Consider the following 8672-nt stretch of genomic DNA (forward strand, 5'->3'; position numbering starts at 1 on the left):
ACGGGAAACCCAATGTGTAAGATAAAACTTTCAGCACTCATCTGGAACAGTGTATCTTAGTATGACGCGCATACGAACGTGCGTCGTAGCACATGATTCTTGCCGGAGATGCTCCCGATTCCCGAGTCGGGATAGGTCACGACTATCCGCCTAGGGTTCGACGCGAAGTGCTCAGAAACGTCGTGAATCATAACAGCTGTAGCGTTTACTGAGCCTCTTGTCCGAAAACGTCGACAATAAAACACATCTAGAAGAGTAAGCGATAACCGGCAACACAGTTAGTGGCAAATAGCGGCGGCATGCGGTTCTGTGAGTAACGTGTTTTTGTGGCTAAATCTTAGAAGCAGGTCTAGGTTCGAATCCACGAATTTTTCTACATAACTCTTAGTTCGGGCTCGAGAGGGTAGCAGAAGCGAATCCGGCTGCAGTTGAAGAAGAGCTATCAAAGACCTAGCTAAAGGAGAATGATTCCTTTCCAAGCTAGTATTCTGTATGCCTTGCACACGGCAAAGGCCGTTGCAGTAATGAGGTGACGCACGAGAATTGAGGCAAGCCGTTGGAGTATTTCGACCTTGTCCTCAACGCATCGAGTCAACCCGAGTATTCGCCCTTAACTGAACGTACATCGAAAATTTCGAGCTAGTGCGTCACGCTGATGATGGTGAGAAATCGCCGAAAGAATTCATCAGTTGGTGGTAATAGACATATAATCAACAAGTAATACAACAAGCTGATGCTACTTCTGCAGTCATGGCGGAACGCAATACTTTGCGTATAAATAATAGGTAGTTAATGCAGACTATTATGCTGTTTTTCTTCAGTCGATGACAGTCCAGCATAGCATAAGATCAAAGTAATGATGATATAAAATTCATATTATACCGGGTTATTATATCGATATAGAGGTATCGACAGTCATTTTTTTTTATCCAAAATAAGTTTAAAATAAATTTGTCAATGTAAGGAATAGGAAGTTTTTCCTTATATAGCTTGAGCACATAGCATTAGGCAATTACAATTTTGTCTTTATCCCTTTATATTTATATAATTTTCATATCTTTCTGTAGCAAATAAGTCCGAGTGCGGTTTCTGTCACAGATGATTATTACTATAATTAGTTTTTCAACTTTGACGTTCACTTTCTAGTTCAGTTGGCTTAACTCTCCGTTCAAAAGGACATCGACAGGTCGACGTCGCTTCTATAAACTGCTTTGTGAATTTAGAGCAATCAATTTAGTTCGTTCGGACGAAAAATACAAAAAAATTTCATCAGTAAACAGAAGAAATATTGTTATCAATTGCTGTTATATTGAACAATCGATTCCTTACGTACAGTTCTATATATATATATATTTTTTCTCTTTTTTGGGTGTGTTATTATATAACTATCTGTACGATGCACTTAAGACATCGGTATGCGATAGCTTGGGTTGGGAGAATTTAGGGTAATTTAATGACGATTAGGGACGAATCTCGCGGAGGGATTAACATCGGAACTGTATGTGTAGGAACGTCTCTTAATTGTCAAAGTGTACTTTAACTTGAAGACAATTAAGGTGTAGGGCCCAGGCATTCAGAGCGATCTGGAGTAAATATGGCGCGTCTATCAGATCAACCCGATGGGCCTTATTCTGGTAGATTTGCAGAATAGCCCAATATTGAATAATTTCCATATATAATGACGTTGATCAGGGACTGATAACCAGATAAATTCTCAAGTGCGTGTGATACAGGAATACTTACAGTGAGTTCCCCAACTCGGGGATCGCCTGAATGCGGTAATTTCTTTCTACTTATTTTCGGTTAAAATGATACGGACAGAATGTATTACATATGAATCAGTGTCGTATGGTACAATACGTTAGTTGTATACCCTCCAATAGTAAAATCTAATAAAATTAATTTCTGTATGGTTTTACTCAAATGATTCGCCTACTGATGGTAATGTCATGAGATGGCCAATTACCGCTAAAAGATCATGTATTTTCCACAATGTGTCAACTTAAGTACTTCTGCCAATTAAGTCATCCTAAATTTAATATACGAATGTTTTGAGTTGTTGGTAGTCGACTAAGGCAAGTAATCTCTGGCTTCACACTACTCTTACCAACTGAAGTATCCAAGTGTAAAGTAAATCGACTATTCCCTATGCAATGGATGCGTACTGTAGATGTACTATGTAGTTCTATTTAATAAACTTATATTGTTCCAGCAGTAGGTCGGTGCGCTTCGCTAGCAGAATGGCGAGTATATAAAAATAGCTACTTGTTTTCAGTCTGAGTCTGAACCTGCCCACCACAAACTGCTGGTCTATATTTGCCCTTGGTATGTGAATCAGCATTCGACTGACGTACGCAAGTCTGCGAGTCATTATATCTGTGATCTATTAGATTTACAGCGATTTATATATATATATCGTGAAGCTAAATCTGGGAAACGGGTGTGTGTATATAACTGTGCAGTAAACGATTTTTGATCAGGAAATTTTGTCGGACTATAGGAAAAAGAGGCTTAGAATTTTCCTATATTTACTAACTATCCAAATGATACATAAATTCAGCCTAACTTGGATTGCTATATTTGTGTTTTTTTTTTTTTTTTTTTTGTCATATTCTTATCAGCCTAACAGGCTGTCTATGTAATTTCATTGTTTCTGCGCAAGGTCAAAATCTCAAGTCTAGTACCTTCATTTGTCGATCCTTTTAATTTTAGTAGTTTTTCTACTCTGCTCGCTACAACGAACTTGACGGTCGGAGATTAAATTTTGGCCAGAAACGGGTTGTTTGAGTGAAAAAAATCCGCTTTGCCTTCTGGGTTAGGAGCGACTTTAATCGTCTCCCAGCTGATCGTAATTCTAAACATATAATAAAGGAAAGCGCATCCTGTAAAGCAGTGTTTAAGCTGCCAAAGGCCAGTGACGAAGAATTGCACAGATACTTTGCAAAACTCCTCTGCATATATGCACATTTAATAAACGCTGGGTGGGTTGATAGCTACATTCACGGAAACAAAGTAACCAGTTTTATTGAAATTCGTTTTAATCTACGATTTTATCACTAGGCAGTGAAGCATACGGACCTGTTCCGTATCGCTGTTTGTGGCGATCAGTTGAAAGTACAATAGGATTCTAGGAACAGCAGTGAAGGGCTGTATCTTTTTCTGCAGTATAAGAACACTGTAGATTAAAATAACGAAACAGAATCTAATGCTGGTAATTTTAGTTGCTTGCAAACGCTTTCTTCAAGTTCACAAAAACGTTATTGAAACTCACGATTACTTACACAATGCTAGAACCGTTGTTGGTTATAACCGGGCACAGTTGGATCGCTATACAAAAAGTCGGACTGAGGTTCATGCCTAACCCAATTAGCCCAAAATCTTTTTGTAGTGCCCATTACTAAGCAAAGCTGAGAATGGTCGCTTATTATTTATTTTAACGCTCGAAGTATCTTCAAAGTTATTCGAAACTATATTACTATTATAACTGTCATTTTTGAGAACCGAAGGAAAACACCGACATCGACATCCGAGTCTATTCTGGCGTTGGTGGGCAGCGGTGGCTGTATTTGTTTTTTCAATTTGTCAAAATAAAGCTAAAGCAGTTCATTACATTATATTGATTACATATAGAAAAAAGTATAGGCCAGCTTACTAGATAGCATCTAGTTAGAAGTTATGAAAACTGTTGACATTCAAATATTTACTTTTCTACTTCCTTACTCCCCACTGACCAAATTATAGAATAAACACAGTATGCGAGAGAGGAGAGCTGGTTTTGCATAATATACACAGATGTTTAATCCTGGATTCTATAGGAACATTTGGTCCAAATACGGAAAGTCCGATAAGCGAACGTTTATGCACAGGAATTCGTATCCAGCAATGAAATTTTATTAGGCCATTAGAAGGCCATTACATTACTTTGCATGACTTGATCCAGTGTGAGCTATTATTCAGGCGCGTTTTAAAAAACTACTCACTATAGACTTTCTAGCGGGAAATTATTTTTCTTTTTCTAAATAAGAAAAGAAGTGTTTGATATAAATTAATATTACAACCTTTACATCGCTGACAGAGACTTGACAAGTACCCAGTCCATCCAAAGTAGTATATCGGGATTACTGAGGCACATAAATAGAATAGCTACTAAGCCTACTGCTGCATTTCTATTCAAAGACAGAATACATGCGTGTGTTTACATGTTTCCTACCATTAAAATATCACTACGACTTTTACTAAGCAGTTGACTAAGCACCTAAAAGCAAGCCCTTAATGGCCTTTCGCACCCATGCCACAGTTGACCTTCCAGGTGGCGTCCTTGCGAACTTCAAGGACGTAGTCCTGATTATTGACACATCCTCAGGCGCTCGCTGGGCCAGAGGGTAAACGACTGCTGAGCGGCGCCATGAGAGGCTTGTTGACGAACGTATCGAACCGAGTTGTTTGCGCCGGTAGAGTTAACCTCGCACTCCGTGGACAATCATAGTTTACACAGCACACGAAAGCGGAATGCCATTTTACTTGGTCCAGCTACGAATGTTCTACTTTGGGTATTCAATTCAAAGTTGATTTTGTTAATTAGCATTTTACCGGTCGACCCCGTAACGGTGAGGTCTTGTACAGGGCATCAAAGCTCTTTTTTTTTTCTGTTTCTTGCTCGTTGATGGCCCCATTAGGATCGTTCATTCCCGATATTAGTTCGAACACTCGTCGAATCATACCCTTAATATAGATAACATCGCTGAGGATGTCTACGTATTTGTGACACATCGACCTCAGTCACGAGACATTGAACACGATCTTTGTTCACCCACTGCTAATATTCCATTCCGACAGAACGATCTTCACTGTAATACGTCATGCGCTACAAATCAGATATGCTACCACGCGGTAATCGAATCACATAACAAAATAGACGGCAATGGAGATATAATTCATACTTTAGCTGTTAGGAGAAGTTGCGTGAAAGTTGCCCTCGCGTGAGGAAACTCGGCTTCGTCGGTCCTATAGGTGAAAAATCTTTCAGTATTTAGAGCCATGTCGAGGTACTGCTATCGAAATCGGCTTTCCAGACTCCATACGTTACACACTTACGACACAACTGCTTCTCGCGGCGTCGAATCGACAGATAAATCCAACCGGGGCTTGGCGGACAAGAACTGCATAATAGGTAGCTGTGAACGGGGCTGTTAGTATGGTGCCAAGTGTCTAGCAAATATAGCTCGAAAACGTATTGACGTCTAATTCAGTGCGCGGGTCCGGCTTGCTGACCGAATCGGAGCAATTCAGCTTATAGAAACTGTGCTTTTGAAAATACGTTTTATGCAGTTTGTAGTGATTAGTCCTGGAATTAGGACAACTAAGTATCGTATGAGTAAGCTATTGCGTGTACTGAATACTATGTCTGTGAACGATGTGAACGACGAAATGCCGTTTACCCACGGCATAAGCGCAGGAAAGGATGACACGTCCTGTCCAAGCTTATAATGTTATCAGGATGCACCTCATTTATAATTCATCTTGACATCGATGTCTTCGAGAGTACTGGAAATATACAAATACCTTCGTGGTGATATTCCACAGTTCCATGAACACATACATAGGTTTTAGGTAATCCATATCTTCGGAGTCGGCTTTCAGACTTGACGGAAGCATGGTATCGAGTCACGTACGGTACGTTAAGATGATCACTTAAAAGCATGTTATTTTCAAATAGCTCAGTCACTTTTGATGGTATCAACTAGAATGGGCGTGTTATGAACCGGCATCAGGCAAGGTAAAGCGTTCAAACCTGCTGCTATGATTATCCTGGAAGAAAATTAATTGACTCATTGTACTGAGTGGCTTAGGCCCTAAGAGAAGTATTAAGGGAACCCAGGATGTGGCGCGCGTCTGCAGGCGAATTTTTCTTCTAATATTTTTGTTAGCTTATCGATGAGATCTGCATGTACAGGATGCAATAGAAAAGCTTGGTCCTATAAGCAGGAACTTTGAACAAACGAGGATTAGCTAGTTTCAATATGAGGGACAAGGCTGTTCATAAAGTAAGAATATGTTCTTAGTCTGACGGCTTTAAGACCATTCAATTATCGCAGCGATTATCGATGTTTTACTTTAGCCCTTCAAACAGATAACTATTCAAAATAGAACTTAGTTAATACTTTAGCTTAGGTCTACGCTTACAGTTTTTACTGTTAAAATAGTAAGTTTATTATTTCAAGTAATAATTGTGAATAGCTTTCTTGCCAAGAAGGTATAACTAGATTTACCTTAAATTTCGTTTGGGAATAATCATTAATGTTATTCTTCTTTTAAATGAAAACTAAGCAATACTGCTTCGATCTGGATCCTAAACTCAGTTTCATCTTAAATTCTTTGCATACGTGGGTTTCCGGATCTTGACCCCAAATAGAACAAATATTTTGTTGGATTTCACGCCCGTTACTTAAGCTGCTAGGTCGTACTTTATAGCGCTAGCACCTAGCATGAAACTGAGTGTGTCTACGCCTGGATTCAGTCAGACCTAAACTAACGTCGGTTCCCGAGTTTGGCAGGCAAATACGTTCGTAATTGGGCCATCACAGGGATCTGATCCCGACCACAGTCACTCTAATCTGACTCAGTGCAATACCATAACCCTTTGCTTGCGTCCGTCAAGGTGCAAAAAATAGTTTTACACTACATAAACTCTTTTAATGAACAGCTTGTACCCGTTATTATGGTCGTGACGGTAACAACAATCGACACTGAAGCTCTCAAGCGAAATTTTCTTGCACATCTCTTCCTACTGTGCCCAATGAAATAAATGAATAAGAATGACAAGTCCTTCGAAAAATGTTTGTCTTCATAATTAAGTCACGATTTTAGATAATTTGCTGCCGAATGAATTAGACGACGAAGCGCTTCTAAAGAATGGCAAAACAGATTTATTTGCATATATCTTGAATATAGAACAAGAGTCAATGTATATTAGACATGTAGATATTATCGAGAAATCTTGCACATGGTCAAATTCAACGGTAATGCTAGATTGAGAGAAGATCGTTGTCTCTTCTGGTTCTAAGTAGGGCTCAGAGAAAAGTGCGCAAACATAGTCCAAATTTTTACTAGCCATCGGTTATACTTTAGTCTTCACAAAACAGTTCTAACTCTATCTTCATATAAATAATCACGGCACGCGTACACTAAATGCACTGGACTTATATACGTAGCATCACGACCCAGCTTAGGTTTCGTCATCTTGCTTTAAACAGAGGTGCAATAGCGAGTCTATGAAGCGGTGATAAACAAGGTTACAGGACAAACAGAATCTGTACTAATGCCGTTCTTTCATTTTTCCTTTTTGCTCTATTCGCCCGACCTAATTTATCGAGCATAAAATCATTCTTCTTTTTACTTAATTACGTTTTCGAAGACCTTCAGATTGAGTTCCAAATTGATTTGGTATCACATAAGTTATAAAATATGAAAGCACGAGTATTAAAGCGCGTTCCTGGTTCTTTTGGTTATATACTGTATTTTTTTTTAGCTAACATTAAATTGCGGTTTTTCGTGAGTGTCTGGCATGATATACTGAAGAGTAACGAAACATTAGTAATCGTTTAGTTATAAATAGCGTGACAGTAAGATTAGTTCCTTTTTGTGCATGTTAAACAGTGCAGTAAGAGCCTTTGACCGGCTGAATCGAGTACGATGACGAATGCAAAGTCTGTCATGGCGGCTGAAGCTATCTGGGAAACCACGATTTCGAAGCATCATTAGGGAACCGTATTCAAGCGATGCAAGGCAAACTGTAAACAATCGAACGATCGCGGTATGCCTCATCTGTTCTTCGTAAATAAAAAAAATTCTGATTGGATAAATTTTATTGCGTGTATCATTGCTATTCATACAGTGCATCTTTTCGACGTGGTAGTTTGGCCAAATATATCTTCTTGCGGAATTAGCAACCTATGACCGAGTCCTGCTGCCTATAAAATATAGGCTTCAGCTAAACTATTGCACCTGAATATGTTGCAAATGAAAGACTAAGAATGTAAAGCTGCGTGATGTAGCAGATAATTTTACGTGATTGGAAAGAAGACAGCAGAATTACGGAGAGCGACGGTAAAAACACCCGACACACGACAGTAATCTTTGCTTGAAGAGCCGAAACGACAGGTAACTTTTATCGAGAAATAACAAAAAAAATTCAGCCTAACGATACAAGTTCATTATGTATTTTCTGATTTAAAAGACCGAGCTACCTAGAACATGCACCAGAGAACAAATACTTACGCCGAAAACAGGAAAAAAAATTCCTATCGGACAAAATATTTTCCAAGCAGAATTCGAATTACGAGTTTTGTAACGTTAACTTCTGTGCACTTATTAATTTTTTTCCGAGCCACTCGCACCACAGGCTTTACCGCATATAATTAGTACTTGTTTTTTTCTTTTGTAATTCTGAACAGGAACAAGTGTCGTTATATGAAAACTTTTAACAGCAGGGATTGACATAGAGGTCTCGCTATTGATAACTTTCCACTATAGTTCAATATACTGCCAATTTCAATAGGTTTCTATGCATGGTTCAACGCAAATCTTGATCCGCTAGCTCAAGAATTACGTTATGTTCAACATTTGAACGGGATGGAAATAGGTCCGAAAATAAAGAGAAAACTCTCAACAAG

This window comes from Varroa destructor, unplaced genomic scaffold (genome assembly GCF_002443255.2).
Source record: "Varroa destructor unplaced genomic scaffold, Vdes_3.0 BEIS01000007.1, whole genome shotgun sequence".
NCBI lineage: Eukaryota > Metazoa > Arthropoda > Arachnida > Mesostigmata > Varroidae > Varroa > Varroa destructor.